The following is a 14,787-nucleotide window of genomic DNA, read 5'->3' as shown; positions in this document are numbered from 1 at the left end:
GGACAGAGAAAATCGATACAAACCCCCCCCCCCCCCCCCAAAATCTATCCACTGCCTTTAGTCAATTCATGATAATAATGAGGAATGTCATCTGAACACACCATAGGCGCAACGGTTCTTGATTCATCGCATAAAAAGCAGAACTAAATAAGAAGGGTGGGAGCACACGTGTGCAGTGTTGAGCGCGTTACTCATCAAACTGCTGCAAGGTTGCTCTCAGGACAAGATTTTGCTTTAGATGGAATACAGCATACAAAAATGTTAAATAAACAAAGAAAAATAAATGATAATCATGCACCATTGCATTCCTTCACAAACCTTTCTTTTACATTTTTTTTTTGTTTTAGATTCTTAAATTGCAGGTTGCTTAAATTAATCGTGGAACACAGAGCACTTCTCTGCTGCCTGCCGAGATGCAGGTGCACATTTTTCTTCAAATCTCCTGTGGTGCGGAACTGGGGCAGCTGGAATTGACATCACAGGGGGTGAAATGCCCCCCCCCGTAGCACCGTCGGGTAAACAGGCTGGAGGGGCTTTGCCGCCCCTCCTGCCTGTGACGATCTCACACCTTCCGGAAGGGTAAGTGCACCTTCTAGAGGGGGTACCAGGAGGGCATGGGGTGGGGGGGAGTGCCTGGGGTCTTGGGGAGGTGGGGTTCTTCTTTTGATGCAGGGGACGCCAGACTTGGGGGAAATCCCTTCTCTGCTATGGGAGGTAGAAAGAAGGATGCCCCAGACAGGGCTGAATTTTCACAAGGGAAAGAAGGCAGAAAATAAGGAATTCCCTCTCCCTCCCCACTAAGTGGCCACTTCACTTTAGGTCATTGAGAAGAGTTTCTGTGTGTACTAAATAGTGGGGGTTTTTTTTCGTTTGGGTTGTATTGCATATTGGCCTATTCACCATTTCTTTGGTCTTCTAGGGCTCACCTTCTTAGACTCAGAATCCCATTTTCACAACCTGCCTGAGCCTCCCAAATTGCTACCTACCATGGCAGCCTCTCTGGCCCCTAATCTGGGGAATCGAGGCCCTTTATAACTAGGACACACAGTGTAGGTTTACATGCTATTATCTTCCAGTGATGACTAAAAACAAAAGAGCTAATTGAAGTCTCCCTTCACCTCATACCTCACACACACACACACAAGCATGGGCATTTATAAAATCTGTTTTCTTGCAGGCTTAATCATAGTTTATTGCTTGCATATCCTACCCCTCAATACCAGCAGCTTCATGTAAAGAAATGGGAGATTCCTTTAGACTCCTGAAGATTGCTCACAAAAAAAAAAACTAGAAAGGTGTAGTACTTTGCAATTTAAGTGGCATGCGCTATGCTAAATACTTCACTCTTCTGTGGAAGAAATCATAGGTTTAAAAGTGATTAATCCTGTAGGCTGTAAATAAATGCATATGGCTTCTCATTATAAGAAACAAGCCTGGGTGAGCTTATTTCTTGCTTTTTCTTCCTCACAGTTTTTGCTGCACAAGTTAATAATGCAAATTATCCACAAGGACAGAATGACAAATCAGTAAAATGAAATTAGAAAGTAGTAGTATTTAGCAATATGGTTGGACACATGAGTGCAACGAAATGAATTAAAGTGGTCGTGAAATTGCTTTATAAACTTGAACTGTTGAGCAAGTGGCGGTGTTATCTCCCCATTGCGGAATAAAAAAAGTCACTTTTATGGCGTCTTAGTCAATGTTTAGAAAGGTCTATGAAAATACACACAAATAACTAAATCTATAGATAATAGCAGAAACATTTTTTTATTCCAAGCTGTCCCCAGAGGATAAGTAAGTGCTCTGCAAGCAGGTAGGTCGTATTATCACGATCTGCTGTCCAAGAGTCCTGTTTAACTTTCAAAAGGGCTTTGAGAACAATGCACATCTTTTCAATTAAGCATTTAAGATCCGGTAAAGCAGTAATTTCTACAGTTCGAAAACTTGGCTAGATGTTGACTAGGGTGGCAGGCCTGTATCCTTATTTGCAGAGAAGACGGAGCTTAGTTTGTCTCAAAAGTACTGTTTTATATATGTTTTATTTGTGAATGTTTCTGTTGTAAGCCACTTAGAATACTAGTCTGATGGGAATCTCAAACTGGGGCCACATCTTGGGAGAATGGACTAAAAGAGACTTTGGGTGGGGGAGGCCTTACGTTTGAGTTGTTAGGAAAATTGAAAGGATAAATTTTTATATGTGCAGTACTAGTTCATTGCCACCAGATGGCAGAAGAAATGGTAACTGGGTAGTTTGTATATGAGTCTGTGAGAATGTTCCGGATGAAGGTTTTAGTAGTTTAGGGTTTCTTTAAGAAGGTGGGAAGAGTACTCTCTGGGGAGTTGTTCACAAGAGAATATGTATTCTTGATCTTGAGAAGAGTCAGGGAGATCTAACAAGGACCCACCATGGGAGCAGAGGTAGGGAGGGGTTGCCAGCCGGGGCTGGTAGGCTCAGGGACCCCCTCCAGTGTGGAATGGGTCATGAAGGGGCTTTCCCTCCAAGAGAAGAAACCCGAGGCCGAGGAGTGATTCTTTTCACAAGGGATTACCCCAAGAACTATATTTGGCATGGTTTTGGGTGCCCTCTCTGACCAACTTCCAGCTCAGCTCCTCAGTATTCTCAAGCTATCGGGACCATTTTCTATCAGGGTATATCCTTACTTTAGTGATGTCACAGCTGAAAATAATCCCTGCCCTGCCCCAATTCCATGTATAACACCGATAAACCCACCTTTAACCCCCCCCCCCCTGTTATATGTATGCCTAATGTAAAGAGATTTTAAATAAGTTGGGAAATTTTCTCCAACAAATGTAATTAACTAAAAATGATTGTACTTTGACCTAATGCTGTATCAGTACTCTAGCCTCTTAACATGTTATTTCTTGTTAAACATTCTGTTGCTATGGTGTTTCTTCTATAGCAATGGCTTCAGGATGAGGATGGTTTTTTTTTTAAGCTGTGCTCGGCTGATGGACCTAATTTTACAAGGTCTAGCGGAGGAAAATCCAAAATGGATCCAAGAAATCCACCGGACCGGAGTAAAAAATTACCCAAAACTTAGTTTTTAAAATCCAAAACCATGCCAAATATACTCCACATCAATCTGAGACCATAAAAAAATGACCAACATTTCAAACACCCATAAATTACCCCAATAATATCAATACCAAAAACTTGAAATGTATCATATTTTTACCCAAAATAAACACTAAATGGGAGTTAGAAATCTTTTCTCTTGTGTTCCATACTTTATTTGATTTTTTCCTGAGGTATTTATATTTTTAAAACCCTAAAAATGCTCCATTGAAAAATGGGATAAATTTAGTCTTTAAAATTCACTTTTGAGCCAAGTTAAGGGCTTAATATACTACAAGTCCTTAACTCCACCACCTATGTTCCCTAAACTTGTTTTATTTACATTTTTGTGCTTTTGGATCCATTGGTGCCAGGATCACCATGGTGCTTCCCATGGGATAAAACTTCAGTGGAGGCCTCTCCTAGGACTCCCCACCTGAATTTAGGGGTTTGTTTAATTTTTATTTTGCTTATTTTGGTTTTTTTTTTATACTTTAAAATTTGCCTCGGGCCGGGACCACGAGTGCCCACTGAAGTCATTGATGACATCAGCAGGACCCGGCCTGCACAGTGAAATCATGTTAGGAGCTTTCCCAGGACCCCTCGACACCTTGGCGTGCTCCTTGTACCTTCCCCCATGCCGGCGCTTTAATTTAAATTTCACTTCCACGTGCGAGGCCTGCAGTGGCAGTGATCCGGACAATTCTGCTCTGCTTCAGCCCTGACCTCATGCATCAGAACCACCGGGAAGAGCTTTGACGCGGCTCCCGCAAACTGCTGTCAGCATTGCGGCTCACACAGCCACTGCGCGTTGCGGCTGATCCTCCACCTGGGCCTGCCTTCCTCATAGGGAACTCCTGCACACCTGCAGCTCACAGCAACATCTCCTCTAGCCCTCCTGCAGTCTAGACCTCTTCTCCAATCCATACTCTCCTCAGCTCCTACAGCCTCACCGTAGGCCTCATGGCCCTAGGTCCCCAGCCACCTTTACCACCCTGAGCAGATAATTAATTTATATTTTTTTATATTGTATTCACATTTACAAAGGGGCAAGGATGGGGAGAGGAAAGGGCCTGTGCCATGTGTATTAATTTTATTTTTTTCCTATTGGGGCTGCCTCTAGGGTTTGTGGTCTCACAAGACCCCGGGAGGAAGGGGGTTCCACTCATTGGGAGAAGGTTCGTTTGGGCCACTCTGGCCCTTTAACTTACAATCCCAGGAGCATTGGGACCCACGTTAGCATCCCAGTGCTCCTGGGGAAAGTTAGCTACAAATCCTGAGTTATAACTAACTTTCATTACAATAATGTTACTTGCGATTTTTCAGGAAAGCCGCGTTATTATTTTTACATGAAACTATGTAGTACTGAGCTGCTTTGCATGCATTTGTAAAGTATTTTCATGCAAAGCAGCTCATCACCATACCAGCAGTATCAGGAGTAAAACATGAGGTATTAAACAGACTGCATGTTATCGCTACCACAAGGCATTTACTGCAAAGCAAATGCTGTTTAATCATGCGGTAAACACCCTAACACAGCTTGGTAAATAGACCCTTAAGTTTGTACTGGAGGCAATGGAGAGTGAGGTGACTTGCCCAAGGTTACAAGGAGTGGGATTACATTACATCAGATTTCATATTTATATTCCACTCTTCTCAAGCAAGACGGTGTTTGAGAAGTGGAACTAGAATCCCATACATGCAATTTGGTAATACCAGGAATGCTTCATCCTGTCTCATACAGCATGGAGATTGCTGACAATCTCTCTTGGCATGGGAGGGTGACAGATTCCCCACAGCACAGCACATGCAACTGCTTCTGGAAGAATAGAGGCCGTAACTTTTTCTTCACATGACAGTTGGTGCACTCAACAAGCCATCCTATATGACCATCCTGTGGAGAAAACCAAGGCCGGTGGAAGCACTAGGTGGACTAGGCGGCCGCATAATGCACCAGAGCTTTGTGGGCAGCCACCTAGTGCTTCCACTGATCCTGCTTAGATGTGGTTTTCAGTGACTAGTAGAGCAAGACTCCTGTTGTGGAAGCGGTCCCTTCGACCAGGGAGAGGTTGGCGCTACCCACAGGAAGATGTCCTGTGGGTCCTCACCACTGGCAGGTGGAGCTGGCTGGAGCAGAGACCCAACAGGAACTTCACCACTACCAGCCTACATTCCCCTTAGGTTAAGCCCTCGAGTGCCAGGGCCTGGTGACTTAGGCATGTGTCTCTATGCAGATATAAATCCATGGGCAAAGAGATGGTTGGCCAGTGAGAAGAGAACCAGATTAGTCCAAGCAGAGGTCAGGTCCAGCAGCAGACAGCAAAATGAGAAGGAGGCCGAGGTTGGGGCAGGCAGAGTCCAGGAAAACGAGAAGCAAGCAGAGATCACAAGACAGGTAGAGGTCCACAATGGTCAAGAAAAGGTCCAAAGTCAAGCCAGAAATCCAATCTGAAGACGAAGCCAAAGGTACGAGCTGAGGTTAAGCCAAGGAATCAAGCCGAAGAAAGGAGGGCAGGATCAGAACAGCAGGAAGACAATGGAGATGGACGAAGGACCAAGAGACAAGAATGCAGGAACTCTGAAGACACAGGAACGCAAAGGCAAGGCACGGGAGCAGAAGCAGGATCAGGAACCAGGAATGTCGTGGCAAACAACTACTCCGAGGAGTCCAACCTATTGTCGAGGCCTTTAAGGCAGGCCTTAAATAGTGGAAGGCTTGTGATGTCATCTCAGGGTACCACGGAGGATTTCCCACTGTAGGCTCTTTAAATATGTTCAAGGCGCGCATCTGCGCACCACTCAGCTGAGCAGCATCCCTAGCGCAGTGCTTTGGGCCTGCACAGCGGCCGGCCACACCCCTGCCCAGGATCCAGCTGCAGTGTCGGTGGGCCTCCTGCGGTTCAAGGTAAGAAATAAGAGCGGCTGGTCGAGGGAGGGACCTGCGAGTGGCCAAACCCACACTGACTCTTCTTGGAGTTACTCTGCAACACGCAACAGGGGTGCCCTCCCAGGCAAGTGCTCTCACTCTCTGCCCCAGATATCTCCATCTCTGTGCACTGATTCCTGATACTCTGGGAGGGAGGGAGCTGACTCCAGAGGCCCAGCAGGAATGCAGAGGCTCTCAGCAATGGGCAGCAGAGATGAGCTGCTTTGTGTTTGCTTCATCTGCAGCGGCAACTCTCACTGCCCCGGCGGAGATAAAGATTGCAGCAGCACCTCTGAAATAGCTGCCAGGTGGGAGAGAACAGGCAAACAGCGAACTAGAATTCAAGCCAAATTAAACAAGTGAGAAGTGGGGACAGCAGCCATTTTCATGCTTACCAATGCTGTTTCTTTCTTCAGGCCCTGCGGGGCCAATGCTGATTCCTCCTTCCCACCTATGCAGGCTGGAAGAAAGAGGCCCAATCGCCACCATTAGGAGGAGCAGGAGGCATCGGCATTGGCCCCGCAAGTTTAGAAGAAAGAAGCAGGTATCGGCAGGCATCTGCAAACCAAAGGAAAAGGAGTAGGAGCTGTGTTGGCTGGGCCCCCACAGCTGAAGAGAGGATGAGAGATGTCTGTTCCACAAATGGGGACGAGAGGAAGCAGGCCTAAGGAAGAGGCTACTGCTGCTGCTGCCAAGAAAGAAAAAGAAAGCATGTGTATGTGTGTGAGAAAGCATGTAGGAGAGACAGAGAACGTGTGTGAACTTGTGTGAGAGTATATGTAAGCAAGAGCATGCATAAGAGAGAGAGAATGAAGGTGGGGGAAGAAAGAGAGAGCATGTATGGATGTTTATATATGAGAGAGAAACATCGTGTGTGTGTGTGTGTGTGTGTATGTTAAGGAGAAACAGAGACAGCGTATGTGTCGGCATTGTGTAAGAGCATGTGTGTGTGTGAGAAAGCATGTAGGAGAGACAGAGAACGTGTGTGAACTTGTGTGAGAGTATATGTAAGCAAGAGCATGCATAAGAGAGAGAGAATGAAGGTGGGGGAAGAAAGAGAGAGCATGTATGGATGTTTATATATGAGAGAGAAACATCGTGTGTGTGTGTGTGTGTATGTTAAGGAGAAACAGAGACAGCGTATGTGTCAGCATTGTGTAAGAGCATGTGTGTGTGTGAGAAAGCATGTAGGAGAGACAGAGAACGTGTGTGAACTTGTGTGAGAGTACATGTAAGCAAGAGCATGCATAAGAGAGAGAGAATGAAGGTGGGGGAAGAAAGAGAGAGCCTGTATGGATGTTTATATAAGAGAGAGAAACATCATGTGTGTGTGTGTGTATGTATGTTGAGGAGAAACAGAGAGAGCGTCTGTGTGACTATTTGTGTATAACTGGAAGAAAGATCAAGCAAGTGTATATGTGGAAGAAAAAAAAGAGAATGTGTGTGTGTATGTATGTGGGAGAGAGAGAGAGAGACAGAGCATGTGTGAGTTTGTATGTGTGTCGTAGAGTGTGTGTAGATGATAAAGTTTGTGCGCCCCTCCTCCACCCCACTAATCCATGATAATATCAGGGCGACTGGAAATAAAAAATTCCCAGATATGGAGAGCGGTGGATTTTATTTTATCCTTAGTTTTAAATACTGGATGTTTGAATTTGAATTTATTAAAATTTGTTGTTTGTACTCATTGCAATAAAGTTCGAAGCAAACTGCATACCAACATGCATAAAAAGTATATTGATTCAATATACACAGACTCTAAAAAAATAAACAAATAATTAACAGACTATCCATAACTTATTCCTCTACTTGCACAAAGAGCGTGGGCAAGTGAACTATAGCAAGCTATTTTTAAGGCCTTCTTAAAGGCTTTTTCACATTCAGTAGATTGATTGAAGGCAGCAAAGAGTTTCAAAAGCATGGGCCAGCAACCAAAAAAGCCCTGTTTCTTGTAATATCTAGACACGCAAGCATAATTGATGGAACCTCTAACCTTAGGGACTGAGGGAGTTTATAAATCCTCAGAAGTGTGTTTATCCAACAAGTCAAAGTTCCTATGTATAATTCGCTGGATAAGTGATCTACTTTGTACTGGGCTCTCAGTGCAATGGGAAACCAGTGCAAGGAAGCCAATATTGGAGTAATATGATCATGCATAGGAGTTCTAGTTAATATTCGTGCTGCAGCATTCTGCAACAGTTGTAGTGAACGTAAAGCATTACGAGGGAGACCTAAGTAATGTACATTGCAATAATCAAGTCTGCTCAAAATCAATGTTTATTTGATGTGTCCGTTTTGAAATATTTTATTGGTTTTTGGGAAATTTTTCATAATTTGTGAGTTTTTAATTATTGGAAGTTATTCTGTTTGTCAGCTGTTTTGAAATATTTATTCTTTTCATTCCTTTTATTCTTTTTATTTATTTATTTAAAAGTTTTTTATATACCGCACATATGCGGGCGGATTTTAAAAGCCCTGCTCGCGTAAATCCGCCCGGATTTACGTGAGCAGGGCCTTGCGCGCCGGCGCGCCTATTTTGCATAGGCTGCTGGCGCGCACAGAGCCCCGGGACACGCGTAGGTCCCGGAGTTTTCAGAAGGGAGCGTGCCAGGGGCGGGGCCAAATGACGCGGCGTTTTGGGGGCAGAACGCGGCGTTTCGGGGGCGGGCCCGGGGGTGTGGTTTCGGCCCGGGGTGTTCCGGGGGCGTGGCCGCGCCCTTCGGAACTGCCCCCGGGTCGGGTCTCGGCGCGCCAGCAGCCCGCTGGCGCACGTGGATTTACATCTCTCTCCGGGAGGCGTAAATCCATGGATAAAGGTAGGGGGGGGGGTTTAGATAGGGCCGGGGGGGTGGGTTAGATAGAGGAAGGGAGGGGAAGGTGAGGGGAGGGCGAAAGAGAGTTCCCTCCGAGGCCGCTCCGATTTTGGAGCGGCCTCGGAGGGAACTCGGAGGGAACAGAGGCCTCGGAGGGAACAGAGGCCTCGGAGGGAACAGCCTGCCTCGGAGGGAACAGAGGCAGGCTGCGCAGCTCGGCGCGCACCGGCTGCCCAAAATCGGCAGCCTTGCGCGCGCTGATCCAGGATTTTAGAGGATACGCGCGTATTTTATAAAATCCAGCGTACTTTTGTTTGCGCCTGCTGCACAAACAAAAGTACGCGATCGCGCTTTTAAAAATCTACTCGATGGGCACTTGCGTGTCCGTCTAGGCGGTTTACAAATTTACATACATAGTAATGATAAAAGGAAATTTACATATGTATTAAAACAAAATAAGGACTTAATAGATTTAACAGATATCAAAAAGATGTTGAATTAGATTCAGATATTGTATTTGTAGGCATCGTTAAATAAAAAGGTTTTGAGCATCTTTTTAAATTCGTTACGGTTGGATGTCATCCGGATAGAATCAGGTATGGAGTTCCACAGAATTGGACCAATAACTGAAAATGCTCTTTTCCTTGTTAATGCTAAACTGGTTGTCCTGATGGATGGAATTTCCAGTAGGCATTTGTCTGTTGATCGTAATTGTCTTGTAGGTTTGTATATATGTAACATAGAGCAGAGCCATACAGAATTGGGGTTGTAGAGCAAGTTATGGATAGTGGTCAAGATTTTATATTTTATGCGATGGATTATGGGGAGCCAGTGAAAGTGTTGTAATATGGGAGTGATGTGTTCTTTCTTTGGTAAGTTGAAAATTAGTCTGGCGATAGCATTTTGGATTAGTTGGAGAGGATGTAGTGAAGATAATGGTAGTCCAATGTATAGTGCATTGCAGTAATCTAGATTTGATAATATTAAGGCTTGTGTTACAGATCGAAAGTCAGATGATAGTAGCAGTGGTTTAAGTTTTTTAAGCATGTGTATTTTGAAAAATAATATACTAATATGATTGTTGTTTTATATTTCTTTATTTTATGTTTGATGAGGATGTTGCCTTCGTGGACCCTTGGGCTGAGGCAGGACTGGTGCAACTGGCAGGGAGGAGCCCTGCAGGTTTCTACCGTTGGCAGGCGGACCCAGACAGAACAGAAGCCCAACTGGAGCTTTGCCTATACCAGCCCTCATTCCCCTAGGGTTGAGCCTTTGGGTACTAGGGTCGGCAGGTCTTGGATGGGGGCCTCTGCTGATGGCAGAAGAGATCGTCGTAGGGCAGCTGGGTCAAGGCGGACAGAGGTCAGGCGTATCCGGTGGCAGGCAGGGGTCAGTCGTATCCAAGATCAGGCCGAGGTGAAGCCAGATATCTGTCCAAAGGGAACGGAGGGGCGGATAGGCAGGGTAGGAAGGCGAGGAGAAGCACAGGTAGGCAAGGAACACTGAAGACAAGGCTGGAGTGAAGTCAGACGTTGAACTGAAGACAAGGCTGGGCAGAAGACAAGATGCTGACCTGAAGACACTGAGGCAACACGCTCCACTGCATGTACTGGGACCTGTTGCTGAGGCATCGAGGCAGAGCCGGCAAGGGCCTTTTACAGGCTACAGTGTCTGACGTCATCCGAGGGTGCTGTGGGGCTTTTCCTGCCATGGGCCCTTTAAGTTCACGGGACTCCGAGGCGCACGCACCTAAGGAGCATCAGAAAATACAGGAGCGGCGGCAGCATCTGGCCGCACATCGGCAGCATCTCGCTGCGCCTACAGGAGGCCGAGAAAGACACTGGGGTGAGTGAACCGGTTCGTGGGACCGCCCGCGAGCAGGGAAATGTAACGGAGGAATGGTGATATTTCTGGTTTTCCATTGCTGCACTGCATGTTGAGTCTGGATTGCTATGGTTTCCAATTCGATTTTTGTTTGTACATTTCTATTCATACTTTATAGTCTGTTTATTCTTTATTTGGTGAGGGTCTGTCTGTGTTCTGCATGTGGAACCGGGGTGAGGATTTTACTACTTTCTCTGTAGGGATCTATAGAGGCTTGGCTTGTTCTATTTTTCTAATAGGAGGTGGTGTATTGATATTTTTTGGCCTGGTGTACTGTTTGCAGTGATGTCTTTTCACAGGTAAGATTGTTACTGTTCGAGTGCTGGCAGTTAGTGCTGTTTTGATATGGGAAGTTTACTATATTGTAATTGTAATTCGGTTTACTCACAGTTTACTGACGGCCATGCCCACACCCAACATGATTAGTTAGTGCTGTTTTGATATGGGAAGTTTACTATATTGTAATTGTAATTCGGTTTACTCACACTTTACTGACGGCCATGCCCACACCCAACATGATTAGTTAGTGCTGTTTTGATATGGGAAGTTTACTATATTGTAATTGTAATTCGGTTTACTCACAGTTTACTGACGGCCATGCCCACACCCAACATGATTACAATAGGCCTAATAACATATAGGTTCCAAGTGATTTTCTCTTGCAGGTTTTTCTGGTTGGCACCACAGTAGCGCATTTAAATATATAATTTGGATCCTGTTGCAAGTCCAATTTTTAACCTCATAATGTTCTTTCATGTAAAATGTGTTATTATACGTGCATAATTTTTAACTGTGTGAGAGGTTCCCGGGGTTGGGGGGAAGGGCTCACAAGAATATAAGGTTCACCTAGAGTGCTTAATACCCCTGCACTGGCCCTGGAGGAAGCTGAAGGAGTCAGCAGACAAACAGGATGTGACTGCTTCAAGGTGGAGTTCACATGTCAAACCAGTTCAGGCTGTAGGCACTGTCAAACAAAGGAATGCGCAAAACAGCTTAGCATTCTTTAAAGACACAGCCAATAATTTATTTTTTTTTAATCATTCAACATGGATAAGCTAAGCATTTCCTTTTCGCTTGCTGCTTTGAAGGTTTCACTTTAAAATGAGGCTATCTTTGTTCCTTTAAATGGCTTCCCTGTGATGTGTTATTTCAGAATGCTCTTTTGGAAGAGGCACTGACTGGGAATAATTCCAACAATTACCTTCTTATTTATGCGTACTGCAATCGCTTTTATTTCATTTTCAGACGTGTGACCGTTTATGCATGTGCCACAGGGAAAGGCTATTGACAGGTGTCAGACACATCAGCAGTATCGCTGAGTTGAAGGCCTTTTTGCTCTGCAGCATTGACAAGATCACTGGGAAAAAAAATTCAGACCAGAATACCTTGCTAAACATTTCCTACTGAGAAGAAAGAGGGAAAGTGTTATGCACGGGTTGTGATCTGAATTAATTTCTGGCATTTTCTCTGCCTACCCTGCTAGTGGAGGCATTAGTGCACTTTCTTGTACTCCACATGGGTGGAAAGGCGATTTAGAAATCAGTGCAGCCCCTGGGCAGGACTTGGCACCCAGGGGCCCAGAGAAGGAAAACGTAGAGACAGACCCTTTCTGCACAACTCCTCCCTTCCGGATACCTTTAATCTGAGGCCAAATGTTCCAGTGCGTGGGGATGAACGGCAGCTCTTATACCCTGCTTCTTTGCAACTTAGCCCTGTTTCCGCCCTTAGGGGTAGATTTTAAAACCTACGCGCAGGCGTGCACGCGCACATGGATGCCCGATTTTATAACATGCCCGCGCAGGTGCGCACATGTTATAAAATCGGGGGTCGGTGCGCGCAAGGGGGTGCACATTAGTGCAACTTGCGCACGCTGACGCCCGCGGCCTTCCCCTGTTCCCTCCCAGGCCACTCCAATTTAGGAACGGCACGGGAAGGAACTTCCCTACCCCCTAATCTAACCTTTCTACCCCTTCCCCTAACCTACCCACCCCCTAGCCCTATCCTAACCCCCCCAAAAAGTCATCTTACCATTTGCGCATGCCAGCAGCCTGCCAGCACGCGATCCCCTCTAGCTCCTCCCCTCCCCGCAGATTGTGATAAATTGCGAGACTGCAAAATTGGGCTTCCAAACGGCAGATGAAATTTAATGTTGACAAATGCAAGGTGATGCATATAGGGAAAAATAATCCATGCTGTAGTTACACAATGTTAGGCTCTATCTTAGGAGCTACCACCCAGGAAAGAGATCTAGGCGTCATAGTGGATAATACATTGAAATCATCGGTTCAGTGTGCTGTGGTGGTCAAAAAAGCAAACAGAATGTTACGGGAACTGGCCGCAGAGGCCCGCGCCCGGCTCCCTTCACTTACCAGCGCAAACCCCAGCTGACCGGACCCGGATGCCTTGCCGCTGCATACTCTCCTCTCCGGCTCTCCCACGCTGCCGCAGGGACCCGAGCAGGATGCTGCCGGGACGCTGCTCGCAGACCAGGCCGTGGCCAGGCCCCGCGCTGGCCTCCCAGCTAACCCTTGCTCTCCAAGGCACGCGGGCCACATGATCCCTTTTCAGCGTCTCCTGCAGGACAAGCCCGGACTCCTCCTCCTAGGCCTCAGGCTATTTAAGGCAAGGCCTGCTCCTCAGGCCTTGCCTTGGCTACTCCTGGTTCCTGTTTGTTCCTGGAAGCTTCGTCTCTTGTTCCTGAGTTCCTGTTCTGCCTGACGCTGCCTGCCAAGACCCTTGCCTGCCTGACTACGAGATTCGCCGCCTGCCCAGACCCTTGCCTGCCTGACTACGAGATTCGCCACCTGCCCAGACCCTTGCCTGCCTGACTACGAGATTCGCCGCCTGCCCAGAACCTAGCCTGCCAGACCATGAATTATGCTGCCTTTCTGGACTCTTGCCTGTTTTACTACGATTACGCTACTCGCCAAGACTCTTGCCTGGGGGTCACAGGCATCACTGGCCTCGCCTGCCTACGGTGGACACCCGTAGGGCTCCTCCCCACTGGTAGAACCATCTCCCCGGCGGTCCAAGGATCCACGTTGCTAACACAGAATGTTAGGAATTATTAGGAGGGGACAACAAATAAAAAGGTGGATGTCATAATGCCTCTGTATCGCTCCATTGTGAGACTGCACCTTGAATACTGAGTGCAATTCTGGTTGCCGCATCTCAAAAAAGATATAGTTGCGATGGAGAAGGTACAGAGAAGGGCAACCAAAACAATAAAGGGGATGAAACGGCTCTCCTATAAGTAAAGGCTAAAGAAGTTAGGGTTGTTTGGTTTGGAGAAGAGATGACTGAGGGGGGATATGACATGAAAGGACTTGAATAGGTAAATATAAATTGGTTATTTACTCTCTCACACAATAAAAGGATTAGGGGGCACTCTATGAAGTTAGCAAATAGCTAATTTAAACCAAATCAGAGAAAATTCATAAGCTCTACAATTCATTGCCAGAGGATGTGGTTACAGCAGTTAGTGTAACTGGGTTTAAAAAAGGTTTGGATAAGTACCTAGAGGAGAAGTACATAATCTGTTATTAATTAATAAGCAATAGTAGCTTGGGATCTATTTAATGTTTGGGGACTTGCCAATTTGTGACTTGGATTGGCCACTGTTGGAAACAGAATGCTGGGCTTGATGGACCCTTGATCTGACCCCGTATAGCATTTCTTATGTTTTATAGATGAAACACCCCCCCACACACACACACACACTCTACACACAAGAGTCTGAGGTGTGAGTGAGCTACAGGAGAGAAAAGAACAGAACAATACAACTATGTAACCGGAGCCGCAGGCTCAGGAGATTGAAAAAGTGAGGATACCTAATTGACCATAGAATGGATTAGCAGGATATTCAGGAAGGGGATTTGCATGTCACAGTCCCCTGGACCTCTGGGTAATTTTGTAGGTAATATCACTAACAAAAAATCCAGAAGATTTAAACTTCTAAATATTAGAACTATGACTGGGGAAGGGATTTGTGAGCGAAATGTGCTGGAAGACAGTACTGGGAGGCAGATGGATTTTTCACCCCGACTAGCAGGGGTATTCAGACACATTGGGTGTGGAGTCCCCAGGTG

General features: G+C 46.0%; 1 long non-coding RNA gene across 1 annotated transcript in view; it reads left to right on the top strand.

The window, feature by feature from the left end:
• Nucleotides 1-248: 248 nt before the first annotated feature.
• LOC115086291 overlaps nucleotides 249-14,787 on the top strand; it is a 73,691-nt gene continuing 59,152 nt past the window's right edge. The window contains exon 1 of the long non-coding RNA XR_003855211.1: nucleotides 249-579. This is a non-coding gene — a long non-coding RNA (uncharacterized LOC115086291). The remainder of the gene's footprint in view (nucleotides 580-14,787) is intronic.

The sequence above is a fragment of the Rhinatrema bivittatum genome, chromosome 2 (assembly GCF_901001135.1).
Source record: "Rhinatrema bivittatum chromosome 2, aRhiBiv1.1, whole genome shotgun sequence".
NCBI classification, from domain to species: Eukaryota; Metazoa; Chordata; class Amphibia; order Gymnophiona; family Rhinatrematidae; genus Rhinatrema; species Rhinatrema bivittatum.
This window is presented reverse-complemented; position numbering and strand designations above follow the sequence as displayed.